General features: G+C 42.8%; 1 long non-coding RNA gene across 1 annotated transcript in view; it reads right to left on the reverse strand.

The window, feature by feature from the left end:
• LOC134357724 (uncharacterized) overlaps positions 1-20,697 on the reverse strand; it is a 90,094-nt gene that overhangs the window by 58,813 nt on the left and 10,584 nt on the right. Inside the window, exon 2 of the long non-coding RNA XR_010020713.1 lies at positions 955-1,051. This is a non-coding gene — a long non-coding RNA (uncharacterized LOC134357724). The remainder of the gene's footprint in view (positions 1-954; positions 1,052-20,697) is intronic.

Raw genomic sequence — 20,697 nt, forward strand, 5'->3', positions numbered from 1 at the left:
GATAGCGGGTAGGCTGGTGCTGGTGTATTAGGGAAAGTCCTGAAATCCAATAAGGGATCCGAAGTTTAAAAGTGGAGGACAACCTGAAAGGAAATAATATGATTGAGTAAAGTCTATGTGGATTTATAAAAGTAAGTGCATGCTAAACTAATCTACTGGAGTCTGAGTGTTGTGATTAGTAGAATAGGGAAGAGGGAAATTGATGAACGTTATAACTGGGTTTCCAGGTGTCTTTCATACGGTCCTGAAACAGGTTGAGTACACGGAGTTGGGAGTTATATGTTGATGTGATTTGGGAATTGATTGGTGAACAAAGCTGAGTGGAGTAAAAGGATCTGCTTCAACTTGGCAGATTGTGATAGGTAGAGTTGGGTTCTTAGGCCTCCAGCTGTTCAGCATTAATAGCAACTGAGCGAGAGGCCAAATGCTATATTTCCAAGTTTTCTGAAGATACAGAACCAGGTGGGTTTAGAATTGAGTAAGTGGGTGCAAAGAGGTTTTAAGGGGATATTAGATCAGCCGAGTGTCTGATCAAGAATGTCATAAATGCAATATAACATGGAAAAATATGAAGTTACCCTCTTTGCACAAAACAGAAAAGCCGAGATTCTTTAAAATGGAATTACAGAGACCTGGACGTGTGAGGGACAAGATCGGTTGCTCAGTGTTCCTGGGTTTTGCTAGTTTTGATTTGATAGACTGGGAGTAAAAGAGGCAGAAGGGTTGCACGACTGATAAGGGAAAATATCACAGCAGTATTCGAAGAAGACATACTATTGAGATCATCCATAGAGGCAATTTGGGTAGAGCTCAGGACAGGGGCAATTACACTGAAGGAATTATAAACTGATGGGCCTCCCAATACTCACCAAGAGGTGGAGGAACAGATATGTTTACAGATTATGGAAAGGTACAGAAATAATCGGTTTGTCAAAGTGAGGGTTTGTAACTTACCCAGTTTTGATTGAGAGTTCTTTAATATAAGAGACCTCGATGAAATAGGATTTCTTCAGTGCATCCAAGAAGGGATCTTGAAATGTGGAGAGTCCAACTAAAGGAGAGAGAGCATACTGAACCTAGTTTTGGGAAATTAACCATGCCAGGTGACATGTGTGCAGGTGAAAGTTTTGGGAATACAGTAGTGACCATAATTCATTATGTTTTAAGAGTAAGGATAAAATTGGATCTTGAGGGAAGGTACCAAATTGGAGAGGGCAATTTATGTCAAGATAAGGCAGCAGCTGTGAGGCTTTGATTGGGAGCAGCGACTGTCAGACAAGTCCCATCTTATAAGTGGGAATTGCTTAAAGACTAGCTGCTCAGAGTTCAGTATCAGCATATTCCAGTAAGGAGTATGGACAAAGACAGTAAGGTAAGGGAACCTTGGATGACTCGAGAGATTCTAAATTTTGTCAGGAAGAGAAAGAAAACATAACAAGGTTTAGGAAGCTATAGTCAGACTGTGCTCTTGTGGAATATAAAGATAGCAGAAAAGTGGTCAGGCAAGTGATTAAGAAGGCTAGAAATCTTGTTGGTGATCAGAGCCAAGGACAACCTCAAGCTCAATACTTGAAAAGAAAAAAGAGGACAATTATGGAAATGGTTTGGCCCGCTCCAGGATAAAGGAGGGAGTTTGTGCTTGGAGTCAGAGCAAGTGGCTAAGGTGCTAAATGGGTACTTTGTGTCAGTATTTACCAAGGAGAAGGATTTAGAGGATAGTGAAAATGTAGTGAGAAATGCTCATGTGCTGGGATATTTTGAGATCAAGGAGGAGGAAGTGCTGGGTCTTCTGAAAAGTATTAAAGTGGGTAAGTCCCCAGGGTCTGGAGGCATACACCCCAAAATACTGAAAATTACAAGTGATGGGATTGCTGGGGCTTTGACAAGGATCTCGCTTCTTACCAGTAACAGGTGAAGTCCCAGGGGACTGGAGAGTAGCAAATATTGTGCCTTTGTTCAAGATGAAAGAACGGGAATTTATGAGCTTCTGGAAAGACATTGCCAGCTTAGCTACTGTTTTTATGGCTTTGTGAAGGTATGTTATGCTTTATAAACTTGATAGACTTCCTTGAGAAAGTGACAAAGGAGCTTGATGAAGGTAAAGCAATGTATGTTATTCACATAGACTTCAGTGAAGCATTTGACAAGGTCCCTCATGGTAGGTTGATTCAGAAGATTAAGATGCATGGGGTCCAGGGTACATTGCAAATTTGAATTAAGAACTAGGTTGCCCATAGAAACCAAAGAGTTTGAGTCGAAGGCTGTTATTCTGCCTAAAGATCTTTGACCAGAGATATTTTGCAAGGATCAATGGTGGGACCTATGTTGTTATTGAAATACTGTGTATCAATAATTTGGATAAAAATGTAGATTGGTCTATTTAGCAGGATGACACCAAGACCGTCAAAGAATATAGTGAGATGTAGATCAGTTATGGGTATGTGCAGAGAAGTGGCAGATGGAATTTAATCCAGTAAATGTGAGGTGTTACACTTTGGGAGATCAAATGGAAGGAGAAAGTATAGTTAATAGTAGGCCCATTAATAGCATTTTGGAGGACCAAGTCTATAGTCACTGAAAGTGGCTACACAAATGTATAAGCTGGTAAAGAAGGCACATAGAATGCTTGCCTTCACTGGTAGGGGTGTTGGTGTTGGGTATAAGAGTAAGGAAGCCATGCTGCAACGAGTGTACATTAATCTTCAGTCAGACTACACTTGAAATATTCCTGTTGCCCCATTAGAGGAAAGATGCTAAGACACAAAGAAGACATAGACGAGGTTTACCAGGGAGTGCTGTCTGGATTGGAGAGGATAAGCTATAAGAAAACTTTGGAAAATTGGGATTGTTCTCCTGAGAGTGTTGTTTGCTAAGGGGAGGCTTTATAGTGTTTTTTAATTATGAGAGGCATAAACGGGGTAGACAGTCAAATACTTTTCACAGGGTAGACATGTCAAACAGTGAAGGACATACTTTTAAGATGGGGGGGAGACAGATTAAAGGAGACATGAAGAGCAAGTTTTTATTATTCAGAGATTGGTAGGTGCCTGGAACGGGTTATCAGGGGCGGTAGTTGAATCAAGCAGCTTAGTAGACTCTAAGAGGCTTTTAGATAGACATATGAATATAATGGGAATAGAGTGATATAGATAATAAGTAGGAGGTGGGTATTTTTCTAGGCATTAAGAGAATTTGTTTATACTGCAGGAAAATGGTGCCAAGGTAGAAAATTGGCCACTATCTTTATAAATGGCTGAATGGGCTGCAAGGGTTAAAGAGATCCACTGCCATTTCTTATTTTTCTATCTCCACACCAAGGGCTCTCAGATCTTGTGATAATTACCAACTGATTATTATTTACAAAAGCCAATGGAGGTAGGGTTTTTTTTTAAAGTGTGTCGTACCAGACATTCAGCCATTCATGTCTGGCACGTGGTGTCAGGATTAACCAGGTCACATTATGAACATTCCTGACTCGACCCTTGTATTTTTTATGAGGCCGAGTGGCTAGCTCGACACTCAACCTGGCGTGGATGGAAAGCATGCTCGAGGGTGGCCCGACCTGGTTTCGAGCTCAGGAACCATCGCTCTGGAGTCCGGCGCTGATCTCACTGCGCCACCAGCCAACCTGGAGGTAGGGTGACTGCCGTAAATAACGATTAGCTCTGGTTGTCACATGTACATTACATCGAATCATACCATGAAATGTGTTGAGGATTGTGCTGGGCAAGAGTCGCGATGCTTTCGACGCCAACATGGCATGACTACAACTTACCCACCCTAATCCATACATCTTTGGAATGAGGGAGGACACTGGAGCACCCAGAGGAAACCCACGCGGTCACAGAGAGAATGTACAAACTCCTTACAAGCAACAGCTGACTGGAGCTTTCTGATGCACTGGCTATCTGGTATTGAAGTTGCTCCAAGGTCGACTGCATAGTTCCGTGTAAAGCGCTAGAACCTTACAAATTTTGATTGCCAGTTCCCTACACCAGCTGCCATGTCATGAAAACTCTCGAAAAATTCCATGTCTTGGAACGTTTGAGTCTTCCTCTTCCTCAGGCTCTTACTTCTAATCTTGCGACCCAGACAAAAGAAACCTGCCTTTATCAATTGGTGATGGATTATTGGATGATACCTATCTGTCTCTTTCGCACGCTCCTGCAAGGTGTTTGTCAACTGTGGTCTGTATCCTGAGCTCTGACTGTCTGCGTCCTGGGTGGTTGTTTCTGTTCTGGTGCATGTTACACTGAAATCAAATGGTGTAAGGCTAAGTGTAGTGCTTGGTGTTTTCCGTACAGCTGTTCTACCATACCTGCGGACATGAAAACCAGTAAAAAAAATCTTTAATACAGCCTGTTGCTCACCACCATTTCCAATGATTGAGTTGAGGATCCTTACAAACTTTAATCTCAGTGTTTCAAAAAATTGAAGCCAGAGCGAGGAAGGATGAATACCGTGGAAGATCCTGCTGAGGTGGTCATTCCCGCTTCTTTTCCCACCCGGCTCCGGAATTGCAAGGCCACTCGATGGGTGGTTAAAGAAGGTAAAATGATTAGACTTTGGAGGTTTTCCCAAATCCTTGCGTACCAATCAATATCTAATCAATAAACCTCAAGATTTTGACCTTAATACTTCCTTGTGCAATTGGATCCTCGATTTCCTCACTTGCAGACCCCAGTCAGTGCGGACTGGCAACAACATCACCTCCACAATCTCCATCAGCACAGGTGCACCACAAGGCTGTGTGCTTAGTCCACTGCTCGGCTTGCTTTACACTTATGATGGTGTGGCCAAGCACAGCTCCAATGCCAATAACTACGTCTGCCGACGACACCACTGATATTGGCCAAATCGAAGGTGGTGACGTATCAGCATATCAGAGGGAGACTGAAAATCTGGCCAAGTGGTGCCACAACAACAACCTCTCACTCAGTGTCAGCAAGACCGAGGAGGAGGAAAACGGAGGCCCGTGAGCCAGTCCTCAGCAGGGGAAATCAGAGGTGGAGAGGGTCAGCAACTTTAAATTCCTCCATCTTATTTCAAAACAACCGTCCCATAGGTGCAATCAAGATTAGATAAAACTTTATTTATCCTAGAGGAAGTTATTGTTGCAAGGTTGTTCAGTCAGAAATATATACTTTAAGATACAAAATGTGCTTTAAAAAGTAATAGTGCAAAATTACAGATGTGTAATGAAACCATATACTTGAGGAGGAGTTGTTGTAGGGTTCTATAGCCACAGGGAGAAAGGTGCCCCTCAGTGGAATCAGTGTGTTATTCAACGTGCTCCTCTGTTTGTTCAGTATGTGATTGTCCATAATGCCTCTGCAGCATCCTCCTCTCAGACACAACTACCAGGTTCCACCCCCAGAACAGAACCAGCCTTCCTGATGAGCTTATCGATCTTGGCGTCAGCTGCTCTCACCCTGCTGCCCCAGCAGACTACAGCGTAGAACAGAATGCTGGCCACCACTGAGCCATAGGACATCTGCAGCACAGTACTGCAGACATTGAATGACCGGAGCCTCTTCAGGAAGTACAGTCAGCTCGGTCCCTTCTTGTGCAGTATTTTCAGTCCAGTCCAGTATATTGTCCAGGTGAGTTTCTAGGTATTTGTAGTCCTGGACGACTTCCACATCCGTTCCCTTGATGGAGATGGGAATGCAGGGTGTTTTCACCTTCCTGAAGTCCACCACCAACTCCTTTGTCTTAGTGATGTTGAGCTGCAGGTGATTCAGCCCACACCACTCGACAAAGTCGTCCACCTTTAAAGAAATTACAAAGAAAGCATAGCAGCACCTCTACTTCCTTAGGAGTTTATGAAGATTCGGCATGACATCTAAAGCATTGACAAAGTCCGAAGATGTGTGGTGGAGAGTATATTGAATGGCTGGGTCACAGCCTGGTATGGGAACACCAATGGCCTAAAACAGGAAATCCTTTAAAAAGAATTCTTCAGAAAGTAGTAGATATGCCCCAGCCCATCAGGGCAAAGCCCTCCTACCACTGAGCACATCTACAAAGAGTGTTGGTCCGTCCATCATCTGGAACCCCCACCACCCAGGCCATGCTCTCTTCTTGCTTTGCCATGGACGATCCAAAGCACGGCTGCAAAAGGAGGAGGGTTGGGCATGGGGCTAGCAACCTTATCTCATAAAAATCAACAGAGCTACAAAAACACCAGCAGAAGCTCCAAAGACCTCATCCCTGGGAGAGGAAGAATATTCGAAGGTGAACTATACCTGGGGATTACTTGAAAACAGTCGCCTAAGATAGAGTTCTCTGGCGAGCTGTTGTTGATGGGCTGAAGGAACTAAGCATAAAAAAGTGATGTTCTTGTGAAGCCTTTCTTAATCATGATATTAAAGACACAATGCTGTTCTGTGGCAGTGGCTTGTATTCTGTACATGGCTTGTATTACTGGAATCTACCATTGACCCATTTGATGCCTGACTTGTGTTGAGGCTTCTATAGTGGTGTAAAAGATACACTATAGGGGAATTGTGACTGGAGCCTCACAGCTGGCATGCTGATCAGATAATTCAATTGGTGATCTGAAAACTGGGACCCAAGAGATTATGCAGATGTTAGAATCTTGAGCAAAACACAAAGTGCCAAAGGAACTTAGCAGGTCTTCTGCCCTCTTCCTTTCCAGTCCTGGTGAAGTGTCTCGGCTCGAAACTTGGACTGTTCATTTCCCTCCATTGATGATGCCTGACCTGCTTCTGAAAACTGGGGTTGGGTAGAAGACCTTGGGTTCAGGTCAGGGTTTGATTGTTAGGTCATCAGTCTGGTGAGAGGTGGAGAGTCAATAAAGGTTCGGGGCCCTTGGATTGCTGTGAGGGGAGCTGACCACATGGGTGGGTACAATTAACTCGCAGACAACGATGGCAGGCAAATATGGGGAGGTGAGTTTGTGGATGTTTATGATAAAGGGATGCCTGTCTGCTGCAGCTCTGTCAGAATAATTTTATAATATTTGAGTCAGTATCACAACAATGTGGTGCAAATTACTCATCTACACTTTTAAAGGAGCGGTGTCAGAGGAATAGTCTGATTTGATGCAAATTTGATTCCTGTAGCACCAGAAGAACCAGTGTGACACCCATTGGAAATTTCTGGTCAAACTTCTGGACTGGAAGTATATCATCTAAAATTGGCTATTACTGGTTCTCCCACTCCCAAGCTTATTCTCAAACAATCCATGCAATGATTCTCCTGACCTTTGTTCATCACGTCAGAATTTGTACGGACAATTATCTAACAAAGGCTTTCATGTTTCTCCCATTTCTCTTCATTTGGCTGTATTCCTCTCACGGTCAAGGTTGAATATATTTTCCACTTCTTACTCGGCACTCAATGTGCCCTTGACAAACTGAAGCAGGTAAAATCTCGGACGAGTTCATCTTGGCTCATTGCCAAATATCATTTAATAGAAAGGAAGCTATTGTACACCAGGAAACTGGCTTGAGCAACTCTGATAGAAACACACTTCTGAGAGTGATTAACTGCTTATTAGGCACACATGCAGCAGGAAATTTTATTTGGCATTAGTTTTAAAGCCATTATGTTCTTCCATTTATGAACACTTCTCTGCACTGAAACAACATCTTCTAAGCCAAAAAAAAAACTGGCACCTTCCCATCAATCTGGCACCTTTCCTTCAGGATCTGCTGGACACAAACCCATGAAAATGTTAGAATAGGTAAAGAAGTTAAAGGGCAAACAGTAAACATGTCAGTCTCTGGACCCTTGAACCAAGATAATACGTAGATTCTTTTGGATTTTCAAAGACTTTTTCAAAAGGCTTTTGACAAGGTCTCACACAGGAGATTAGTGTGCAAACTTAAAGCACACGGTATTGGGGGTAAGGTATTGGTGTGGGTGGAGAATTGGTTAGCAGACAGGAAGCAAAGAGTGGGAATAAACGGGACCTTTTCAGAATGGCAGGCGGTGACTAGTGGGGTACCGCAAGGCTCAGTGCTGGGACCCCAGTTGTTTACAATATATATTAATGACTTGGATGAGGAAATTAAATGCAGCATCTCCAAGTTTGCGGATGACACAAAGCTGGGTGGCAGTGTTAGCAGTGAGGAGGATGCTAAGAGGATGCAGGGTGACTTGGATAGGTTGGGTGAGTGGGCAAATTCATGGCAGATGCAATTTAATGTGGATAAATGTGAAGTTATCCACTTTGGTGGCAAAAATAGGAAAACAGATTATTATCTGAATCGTGGCCGATTAGGAAAAGGGGAGGTGCAACGAGACCTGGGTGTCATTATACACCAGTCATTGAAAGTGGGCATGCAGGTACAGCAGGCGGTGAAAAAGGCGAATGGTATGCTGGCATTCATAGCAAGAGGATTCAAGTACAGGAGCAGGGAGGTACTACTGCAGTTGTACAAGGCCTTGGTGAGACCACACCTGGAGTATTGTGTGCAGTTTTGGTCCCCTAATCTGAGGAAAGACATCTTTGCCATAGAGGGAGTACTAAGAAGATTGATTCCTGGGATGGCAGGACTTTCATATGAAGAAAGACTGGATGAACTGGGCTTGTACTCATTGGAATTTAGAAGATTGAGGGGAGATCTGATTGAAACGTATAAGATCCTAAAGGGATTGGACAGGCTAGATGCAGGAAGATTGTTCCCGATGTTGGGGAAGTCCAGAACGAGGGGTCACAGTTTGAGGATAGAGGGGAAGCCTTTTAGGACCGAGATTAGGAAAAACTTCTTCACACAGAGAGTGGTGAATCTGTGGAATTCTCTGCCACAGGAAGCTGTTGAGGCCAGTTCATTGGCTATATTTAAGAGGGAGTTAGATATGGCCCTTGTGGCTACAGGGGTCAGGGGGTATGGAGGGAAGGCTGGGGCGGGGTTCTGAGTTGGATGATCAGCCATGATCATAATAAATGGCGGTGCAGGCTCGAAGGGCCGAATAGCCTACTCCTGCACCTATTTTCTATGTTTCTATGTTTCTAAACAATTTAAGGATATGTTGTGGTTAACTGGTACATTTGGTCTATTCTCTCTGTAATGAAAACATTTGGTAAAGTTATGTAGACTAACAACATTCTTGAGCAATGCCCCTGGATTTTTAATATCCAACAAAAATCCCTTTTCAGAACATGCAGGCAAATATGCATCTAGTACAGGGAGTTCACAACAACAAGTTTTGTAATCCTAAGGCTCCTCATCGGCTCTGGAATTTCCAATAAATGCTATTGCCGCTTATTCAGTTGTTAGTCACATGGCACAATCCTTAACAGCATTAGAAAATACTTAAAATTCCTGAGTGTTATCATTTCAGAGGATCTGTCCTAAGAAGAACTCCCTTTGCATTAAAGTACCAGCAGATGCTTTCACCTAAAGAGATTTTCTCTTCCTTGGGAGTTCTGCCCCATATATCCCTTTCCTTGTGTCTTCCTGTGTTTCCAAAACAGAACCTCTTTCCAAAGCAAAGTTGTGCTGCTTGTCACAGACACAGACCTGTACTGAATGCAGAATCCCTGACTTAAAACCTCCTGCTATCTGCTCTCAAAATGCTGATTCTTATGCAACTAGATTCTTATACAACTAGAGAGCATAGATTTATGAGAAGTGGCGAGTGGAGTAACAACTCTTTCACCCATTTGTTTGTTAGAACCTGGAACTGACTGCCTGAGTAACTGATGGAGGAAGACACTTCCCCAAATTTAAGAATCCAGATGAGTACTCAAATCACCCAGGTGCAGCAAGCCATGAAGCAACTTCTGGTAAATGTGATGAGTATAGATTGGTACTCGATATATATATGTATTTGGTGGGATGAAGGGCCTGTTTTTGTCTTGTACAACTCTATCTCAAAAGCTGACATGTAAGTACACACATTTTGACAGGAGCCTGTCAAGTTTTGTCCACAAGAATCTAGCCTGCAAATGGAATAACTGGATTATAGTGAACTGAGTGCAAAGTTAACTCACAAGAGCTGTCTGGGGGCCAGTTCAAATCTTATTCATTGTGTGCTTGTATTTACAGTCAATGGCAGTAAGCTTTTTTTGTACAAAAGTTCTTTTTGATTGGTATAGAGTATCTTGGGACATGGCTTGGTTAGCTTGTGTTCCAAAGGGTTGTTCACAGGGCAGAGTGCAACTGCTTGTCTCCCAGGGCCTCCTACTCTTTCAGAAGCCTTCTCAGCTCTGAACTACTTTCTTTGCTGAAGCTGCTCATTCCCTACATTTAATAGAAGTTAGGCAACTAGGGTACTTTTTCCATCTTCCGTGATTGTCTGTAGCCTATCTTAGGAAAGACTACAATTTTTAGAACCAATGACAAAAGAGTACCAGCTAAAGCAAGCTAAAAATAGTGGCCTGTATCAACCTACGAAACCAAAATAGGGAGTCTCCCATAATTGATGGAGGATCCTAAGTAAATGCAAGATGATTCTTCCTACCAGCAGACAGCAGCTTGGTATCATTGATGAAATATACTTGGCCCTGATTAAACTTTGTTCCAAAATTAACTTTTTAATGCTGCTTGTGGTCTCAACTCTATCTCCTTCAGTCCAATAATTTTCCAATGTGTCTGCATTTTAATTCTTGCATCTTCTTCATAGCTGAATTTAACTGATGCATTGGTAGTTGTACCTTCAGTTGTTTAAGGGCAAAGCTCCAATTCCTTACCCAAACCCCTCTGTCTCTCTACTTCTTATAAGGAGCTGTTTAAAGATATCTGTGGCATTATAAAGTCTCTTTTCAGGCTGCCAATAATGACACTAATATTTTCTTAAAACTCATCCAAAGTGAAGTTCTGTGCTAAGAAGGCACATGTAAGTTTGATTGTTTTTGCCTGCCTTTTAATTCTTGAAAAATTGACAAAATCTATCTTGCTTGAAAGATGCAAACACATGCTTCAGTGCTCAATTAACTTTACAATCTTATTTCATCTACTCTTAAAGTCAGAAGCTCTGTTAAATATTGTTACAGAAACAGTGGTCTTGAACTATTTTCCTGTAGTCATTAATCAGTGTAGAAAAATCAATTAAAATAATGTTCGAAGAGATAACCATCAAAACAGGTGGTGGGGAAGTGGTGATAATGGGCTCCAGGATTGAGATTAGAAAACTTGGTTTTAAAATTGTATTGGATTTGTGTTTTAAATGTGAATATTGCTGAGTCTAAGATAATCAAAATGTAATGGGGTCAGGAGATGTTAGTCCAATCGTATCAGTGTTGAGCTTTACATTAAACAATGCAGATTTGATTGTCAGGAGTATTACACTACAATGAGGAAATTACAGAAGATTTACCATATTACTAAAAGTGTTATGTATTTTTTTTTAGCTTCTAGTGGTTAAGTACTGAAAAGTCTGCAATCAAATACATTTTGGCAATCAAATAATGTTTCATACAGATATAAACAGCATCTAAATCATTATTATTATGTGTATTAGTATTACAACATCAAGAACCCTGTAACATGAAAATTTATTCATAGCAAACTTAATGCATCATGGAACTTTATATATTCTGCTTATGAACTGGGAGGCACAGCAGAAACAAATATTGTTCAAAAGAAGAAAATTAAGCATCAAAGTATCATGACCCCAACAAAGCAAATGCAAATCAATGAAAACTGTACCTTTTGATAACACTCACAACACGCTGGAGGAACTCAGCAGGTCAGGCAGCATCCGTGGAAACGATCAATCAACGTTAGAGGCCCTATAAAGAAAGTGGGGGGAGGGTGGGAAGGAGAAGGCTGGTAGGTTCTAGGTGAAAAACCAGTAAGGGGTAAGATAAAGGGGTGGGGGAGGGGAAGCAGGGAGGGGATAGGCAGGAAAGGTGAAGAAGGAATAGGGGAAAACACAATGGGTAGTAGAAGGAGGCGGAACCATGAGGGAGGTGATAGGCAGCTGGGGGAGGGGGCAGAGCGAAATAGGGATAGGGGAAAGGAGGGAGAGGGAACTATCGGAAGTTGGAGAATTCTACGTTCATACCAAGGGGCTGGAGACTACCTAGACGGTATATGAGGTGTTGCTCCTCCAACCTGAGTTTAGCCTCATCATGGCAGTAGAGGAGGCCATGTATGGACATATCTGAACGGGAGTGGGAAGCAAAGTTGAAGTGGGTGGCTACCGGGAGATCCTGTCTGTTGTGGCGGATGGAGTGGAGGTGCTTGACGAAGCGGTCCCCCAGTCTGCGTCGGGTTTCACTGATGTAGAGGAGGCTGCACCGGGAGCACCAGATGCAATAGATGACCCCAACAGACTCACAAGTGAAGTGTTCCCTCATCTGGAAGGACTGTTTGGGGCCCTGAATGGTGGCAAGAGAGGAGGTGTAGGGACAGGTGTAGCACTTACGCTTACAGGGATAAGTGCCGGGTGGGAGATCCGTGGGGAGGGACGTGTGGATCAGGGAGTCGCGGAGGGACCGATCCCTATGGAAAGCAGAGAGGGGTGAAGAGAGAAAGATGTGCTTAGTGGTAGGGTCATGTTGAAGGTGGCGGAAGTTGCGGAGGATAATGTGCTGGATCCAGAGGCTGGTGGGGTAGTAGGTGAGGACAGGGGGAACTCTGTCCGTGTTGTGGTGGCGGAAGGATGGGGTGAGGGCCAAATTGCGGGAAATGGAGGAAATGCGGGTGAGGGCATCATTGATGACGGCAGAAGGGAAACCACAATCCTTAAAGAAAGAGGACATTTGCGATGTCCTGGAATGGAAAGCCTCATCCTGGGAGCAGATGCAGCGGAGACGGAGGAACTGGGAACAGAGAATGGCATCCTTAAAGAACCTTTACTGGTTTTTCACCTGGAACCTAACAGCCTTCTCCTTCCCACCCTCCCCCCACCTTCTTTATAGGGCCTCTGCCCCTTCCCTCTTCAGTCCTGACGAGGGGTTCCGGCCCGAAACGTTGACTGATCATTTCCACGGATGCTGACCAACCTGCTGAGTTCCTCCAGCATGTTGTGAGTGTTGCATTGACCCCAGCATCTGCAGAGTATTTTGTGTGTACCTTTTGGTAATTACCTGCTCAAATACTGTCCTAATCTTGAAAAATCACCATTATTGATGGCCATTATCACCTTTGTGAAAGGCATTACAGAATTTTAAACTTTCATTCATACTTTCTAATTTGAATTATTCCATGGTTCAATTATCTTTAATGTGTTTTTCAGAATTTCATGCAGTACAGCATCTGTTCCTAACCAGAGTTACACAGTACTTCAACAAGTTTCTATTTTAGACTTGTAGACAGGCATGGATTCAAAGACAGGGATGAGAGCTCTGAATCTGAAATATCACCCAGATTCCAGCACAAATGGCCAAACCAGTGAAAAGATCACAGAGGTTAATGCCAGCAAATTTACTGTGAATTTTGAAATAGGTTCAAAATTCTCCTTGTCTAAATCAGACCTCAGCTACAAACCTGGCACCATTCCCAGATCTAACTGTATGATCTCTCCCTAGATGCCTTCAAAGGCACTCCTTTCTGTCACTGCAAAGGAATTAATCAGCAGAGCTTTAAAAAGGTCTTTTTCGTATCAACCAACATTTGCCTTGATTTTTGCAATCATCAACAAAGAAACAGCATTCTGTGCTGACCGTGTCTTGGCAGGCAGTAAGAAAGAAAATTATCCACAAAGATCCTGTGAATTCTGTGGCACGGAGATCTCCTTTATCCAAGGCCAGTTTCTAATGGACATTAACTTGGAGATAGATCCATGATATCTATCAATACAATATTGAACTGAAATATAGTAGAGTTACTTAACAAGTAAAACACATCCATCCATAATTTTGAAACAGACTGTGGAATAGTGACCATTCCATACTGTTTTTGGGATAAGCAATTAAAAACTCATTTGTACTTTGTGCAGTACGTTCTTGGCAGGTATTTTAAGACCTGAACAGTTTCTAAATATTAAGCTGGAGGAACCAAAACATCAACTGTTTATTCATTTCCATAGATGCTGCCTGATCTGCTGAGTTCCTTCAGAACTTTATGTGTGTTGTTTTGGCTTTCCAGCATCTGCAGACTTCACTGCGTTTTGTAAATATTAGTGTCAGAACCCAGATTTTTCTTAATCTATGCAGGAAAGGACTGCAAGCATTGAAGTCTGTGGAGAAAAAATCAGGAACTACTGAATTTCCATATTTAACCATGTGTACTTTTGTTTGTTTCATGATAACAATTTAAAAGTTTGCCATTATTAATTCAGCAAACTATGAACTATTTAATATTTTAAGCAACTGACTGTGTACACCATTGAAACAGTTGATTCAGCACAGGTTACTTCTAAGTCCATTTCCATTAATTTCTAAATCACAGGCATTTCAATCATAAACAAAAATGATTGTTTCTGGTGAACTAATATTTAGCTGTTAATAAAATTGCAACAGATAACTACTTGGGGATACACCACCCCACCATTTTTTTTATTAAACAGGTAACAGGTATACATTTTATTTATTATGCTGCCAGACTGAAAGAGGTAGCTGAAGAGATTGAGTAGGCATTAGTAGTGATCTTTCTAGAATCATTAGGTTCTGAAATGGTTCCACAAGACTGGAAAATCACAAATTACTCCACTCCTTAACATAGAACATAGAATAGTACAGCACAGTACAGGCCCTTCAGCCCACAATGTTGTGCCGACCCTCAAACCCTGCCTCCGATATAAACCCCCACCTTAAATTCCTCCATATACCTGTCTAGTAGTCTCTTAAACTTCACTAGTGTATCTGCCTCCACCACTGACTCAGGCAGTGCATTCCACGCACCAACCACTCTCTGAGTAAAAAACCTTCCTCTAGTATCCCCCTTGAACTTCCCATCCCTTACCTTAAAGCCATGTCCTCTTGTATTAAGCAGTGGTGCCCTGGGGAAGAGGCGCTGGCTATCCACTCTATCTATTCCTCTTATCATCTTGTACACCTCGATCATGTCTCCTCTCATCCTCCTTCGCTCCAAAGAGTAAAGCCCTAGCTCCCTTAATCTCTGATCATAATGCATACTCTCTAAACCAGGCAGCATCCTGGTAAATCTCCTCTGTACCCTTTCCAATGCTTCCACATCCTTCCTATAGTGAGGCGACCAGAACTGGACACAGTACTCCAAGTGTGGCCTAACCAGAGTTTTATAGAGCTGCATCATTACATTGCAACTCTTAAACTCTATCCCTCGTCTTATGAAAGCTAACATCCCATAAGCTTTCCTAACTACCTTATCCACCTGTGAGGCAACTTTCAGGGATCTGCGGACATGTACCCCCAGATCCCTCTGCTCCTCCGCACTACCAAGTATCCTGCCATTTACTTTGTACTCGTCCTTGGAGTTTGTCCTTCCAAAGTGTACCACCTCACACTTCTCAGGGTTGAACGCCATCTGGCACTTCTCAGCCCACTTCTGCATCCTATCAATGTCTCTCTGCAATCTTTGACAATCCTCTACACTATCTACAACACCACCAACCCTTGTGTCGTCTGCAAACTTGCCAACCCACCGTTCTACCCCCACATCCAGGTCATTAATAAAAATCACCAAAAGTGGAGGTCCCCGAACAGATCCTTGTGGGACACCACTAGTCACAATCCTTCAATCTGAATGTCCCCCCTCCACCACGACCCTCTGCCTTCTGCAGGCAAGCCAATTCTGAATCCACCTGGCCAAAATTCCCTGGATCCCATGCCTTCTGACTTTCTGAATAAGCCTACTGTGTAGAACCTTGTCAAATGCCTTACTAAAATCCATATAGATCACATCCACTGCACTACCCTCATCTATATGCCTGGTCACCTCCTCAAAGAACTCTATCAGGCTTGTGAAACATGATCTGCCCTTCACAAAACCATGCTGACTGTCCCTGATCAGACCATGATTCTCTAAATGCCCAGAGATCCTATCTCTAAGAATCTTTTCCAACAGCTTTCCCACCACAGACGTAAGGCTCACTGGTCTACAATTACCCGGACTATCCCTACTACCTTTTTTGAACAAGGGGATAACATTTGCCTCCCTCCAATCCTCCGGTACCATTCCTGTGGACAACGACGACATAAAGATCCTGGCCAGAGGCTCAGCTATCTCTTCCCTCGACTCGTGGAGCAGCCTGGGGAATATTCCGTCAGGCCCCGGGGACTTATCCGTTCTAATGTATTTTAACAACTCCAACACCTCCTCTCCCTTAATATCAACATGTTTCAGAACATCAACCTCACTCATATTGTCCTCACCATCATCAAGTTCCCTCTCATTGGTGAATACCGAAGAAAAATATTCATTGAAGACCTCGCTCACTTCCACAGCCTCCAGGCACATCTTCCCACCTTTATCTCTAATTGGTCCTACCTTCACTCCTGTCATCCTTTTTTTCTTCACATAATTGAAGAATGCCTTGGGGTTTTCCTTTACCCTACTCGCCAAGGCCTTCTCATGCCCCCTTCTTGTTCTTCTCAGCTCCTTCTTAATCTCCTTTCTTGCTTCCCTATATTCCTCAATAGACCCATCTGATTCCTGCTTCCTAAACCTCATGTATGCTGCCTTCTTCCACTTGACTAGATTTTCCACCTCACTTGTCACTCATAGTTCCTTCACCCTACCATTCTTTATGTTCCTCACCGAAACAAATTTATCCCTAACATTCTGCAAGAGATCTCTAAACATCGACCACATGTCCATAGTACATTTCCCTGCAAAAACATCATCCCAATTCACACCCGCAAGTCCTAGCCTTATAGCCTCATAACTTGCCCTTCCCCAATTAAAAATTTTCCTGTCCTCTCTGATTCTATCCTTTTCCATGATAATGCTAAAGGCCAGGGAGCGGTGGTCACTGTCCCCCAGCTGCTCACCCACTGAGAGATCTGTGACCTGACCCGGTTCATTACCTAGTACTAGATCTAGTCTGGCATTCCCCCTAGTCGGCCTGTCCACATACTGTGACAGGAATCCGTCCTGGACACACTTAACAAACTCTGCTCCATCTAAACCCTTGGAACTAATCAGGTGCCAATCAATATTAGGGCAATATTAGGGAAGTTAAAGTCACCCATGATAACAACCCGGTTATTTTTGCACCTTTCCAAAATCTGCCTCCCAATCTGCTCCTCTGTATCTGTGCTGCTACCAGGGGGCCTATAGAATACCCCCGAAAGAGTAACTGCTCCCTTCCTGTTCCTGACTTCCACCCATACTGACTCAAAAGAGGATCCTGCTACATTACCCACCCTTTCTCTAGCTGTAATAGTATCCCTGACCAGTAATATCACCCCTCCTCCCCTTTTTCCGCCCTCTCTATCTGTAGGAAGGATTAGAACAAACACTCAGGAAATTATAGGCCAGTTAGCCTGACTACAGTGTTTAGCAAGATGTTAGAGTGCATCATTAATGATGGATGTTGTTTACTTGGATTTTCAGAAGGTCTTTAACAAGATGCTGCACATGATGCTGCTAAACAAGCTAAGGGACCATGGTATTACACAGAAGATACTAGCATGGATAGAAGATTGGCTGACTGGCAAGAGACGAAGTAGGAATAAAGGCAGCCTTTACTGGTTTGCTGCGGTGACTGGTGGTATTCCACAGAGGATTGTGTTGGGTCTGCTACTTTTCACATTATACGTCAATGATTTGAATCATAGATTTGATGCCTTTGTGCCCAGGTTTGCAGGTGATACAAAGAGAGGTGGAGGGGAAGGTAGTGTTGAGGAAGCAGGGAGTCTGCAGAAGGACTTAGACAGATTAGGAGAATGGGGAAAGAACTAGCAAATGTAATATGGTGTAGGTAGGAGTATGGCCATTCATTTTGGTAGAAGGAATAAAGGCCTAGACTACTTTCAAAATGGAGCGAATTCAGAAATTCAGAGATGCAAAGGTTCTTGGGAGTCCTAGTGCAGGAATCACTAAAGATGAACTTGCAGGTAGTAAGAAAAGTAAGGAAGGCAAATGCAGTATTAGCATTTAATTCAAGAGGACTAGAATATAAAAAGTAGGGACGTAATGCTGAGGCTTCAGAAGGCATTGGTCAGACCATATTTGGAGTATTGTGAGCAGTTCTGGGTTCCATAACTAAGAAACGATGTGCTGGCATTGGAGAGGATCCAGAGGAGGTTTATGAGAGTGACCCCGGGAGTGAAAAGGCTAATATATGAAGAGCATTTGACCGCTCTTGGCCTATACTCAGTGCAGTTTAGTAGAATAAAAGGGGTGTAAAATGATACCTACTGAATATTGAAAAGACAAGATAAAGTGGAGCTGGAGAGGATGCTTCCAATAGTGAGTGAGTCTAGGACCAGAGGGTACAGCATTAGAATAGAAGGACATCTCTTCAAAAGAGAGGGCAGGAGGAACCCTTTTAGCAAGAGGGAATCTGTGGCATTCATTGTCACAGACAGCTGTGGCAGCCAAGTTATTGGATATATTTAAAGTGGAGGTTGATACGTTCTTGATTAGTAAGGGCATCATGGGGAGAAGACAGAAAAGTGGCAATTAGAGGGGAAATAAATCAGCTATGATCAAATGGTGAAGGAAGCTCAATGGGCTAACCTAATTCTGCTCCTCTGTCTGGTGGATTGCACCGGTTCATGGAAGATCAGCATTTTGGTAACAAACAGATTAATTTCAAATCTTTAACCGGAAAATTATATTTCCAAAAATTTCAAGTGTCATATATACGTACGTGCTACATCTTCAGAATAAACAGGAAATGCAGCATTTAAGTGCACTAGAATTATCGAAGCATTTATGCAATCCACTTCCCATAGCAACTTCCTCTTTCTATGCTTTGTGATCAATGGGTAATGCTGGTGACAGAAGTTCAAAAGGAAAGCAATCATAGTCACAAAAAAATCTCTCCTTTTTCCTAAATCAACCCACTTTTCCAGCTACACAACCTGACTCAATTGTTTTTTTGTATAATTAGTCATAGAAAAATACAACACAGTTACAGGCCCTTCAGCATATCTAGTCAGTGTCGAACCATTTTAAATGCCTACTCTCAGACCATATCCCTCCATACCCTCCATGTACCTATGCAAACTTCTCTTGAACTTGGAAATCAAGCTCGCACGTACCACCTGCACTAGCAGCTCATTCCACAAACTCACGAGCCTCTGAGTGAACAAGTTTCCCCTCATGTTCTCTTTTAACTTTTTCACCTTTCACCCCTATCCCATCACCTCTAGTTGTAAACACATCCAACCTCAATGGAGAAAAGCTTGCTTGCATTTACCCTATCTATACCCCAATAATTTTGTACACCTCTATCAAATCTCCCCTGAATCTTCAACATTCCAAGGAATAAAGTCCTAACCTATTCAATCTTAATATAGAAACATAGAAAACCTATAGCACAATACAGGCCCTTCAGCCCACAATGCTGTGCTGAGCATGTACTTACTTTAGAAATTACCTAGGGTTACATTGCCCTTTATTTTTCTAAGCTCTATGTACCTATCCATGAGCCTCTTATAAGACCCTATTGTATTCACAATATTGCCTTATAACTCAGGTCCTCCAGTCCCAGCAACACCCTTGTAAATTTTCTCTGTACTCTTTCAGCCTTATGTATATCTTTCCTGTAGGAAGGTGACCAAAAGTACACACAATAATCTAAATAAGGGCTCACCAACGTCTCATAAAACTTCAAGATAACACCCCATCTCCTGTACTCAATACATTGATTTATGAAGGCCAATGTGCCAAACACTTCTCTTACAATCCTATCTACCTGTGACACCACTTTTAATGAATTATGGACCAGTATACCCAGATCTTTTTGTTCTACTGTACTCCTCAGTGCCCTACCATTCACTATGTAAGATCTACCCTGGTTGATCCTACTGACGGGCAACACTGCATTAAATTCCATCTGCTATTTTTCAACCCATTTCTCCAACTTGTTCAGATCCCACTGAAAGTTCTGATAATCTTCCTCACTGTCCACTACACCCACAATCTTGGTATCACCCACAAATTTGCTGATCCAGTTAACCACATTATCATCCAGGTCATTGATATAGATGACAAACAACAATGGACCCAGCACTGAAACCTGTGGTGCTCCACTAGTCACAGGCAGCCATCTACTACCACTCTGTTGCTTCTCCCACAAAGCCAATGTCTAATCCAATTTACTACATCATCTTAACTGCTGAGCAACTGAGCCTTCTACACCAACCTCCCACGCAGGATCTTGTCAAGTCACGTCAAGTCAAGTCAAGTCACTTTTTATTGTCATTTCGACCATAACTGCTGGTACAATACACAGTAAAAACGAGACAATGTTTTTCAGGACCATGGTGCTACATGAAACAATACAAAAACTACACTAAGCTACGTAAAACAACACAAAAACTACACTAGACTACAGACCTCCCAGGACTGCATAAAGTTGCCAAAACAGTGCAGGCATTACAATAAATAATAAACAAGACAATAGGCACAGTAGAGGGCAGTAGGTTGGTGTCAGTCCAGGCTCTGAGTATTGAGGAGTCTGATGGTTTGAGGGAAGAAACTGTTACATAGTCTGGTCGTGAGAGCCCAAATACTTCAGTGCCTTTTGCCAGATGGTAGGAGGGAGAAGAGTTTGTATGAGGGGTGCGTGGGATCCATAATGCTGTTTGCTTTGCGGATGCGGTGTGTGGTGTAAACGTCTGTAATGGTGGGAAGGGAGACCCCGATGATCTTCTCAGCTGACCTCACTACCCGCTGCAGG

Source organism: Mobula hypostoma, chromosome 17 (genome assembly GCF_963921235.1).
Source record: "Mobula hypostoma chromosome 17, sMobHyp1.1, whole genome shotgun sequence".
Lineage (NCBI taxonomy): Eukaryota > Metazoa > Chordata > Chondrichthyes > Myliobatiformes > Myliobatidae > Mobula > Mobula hypostoma.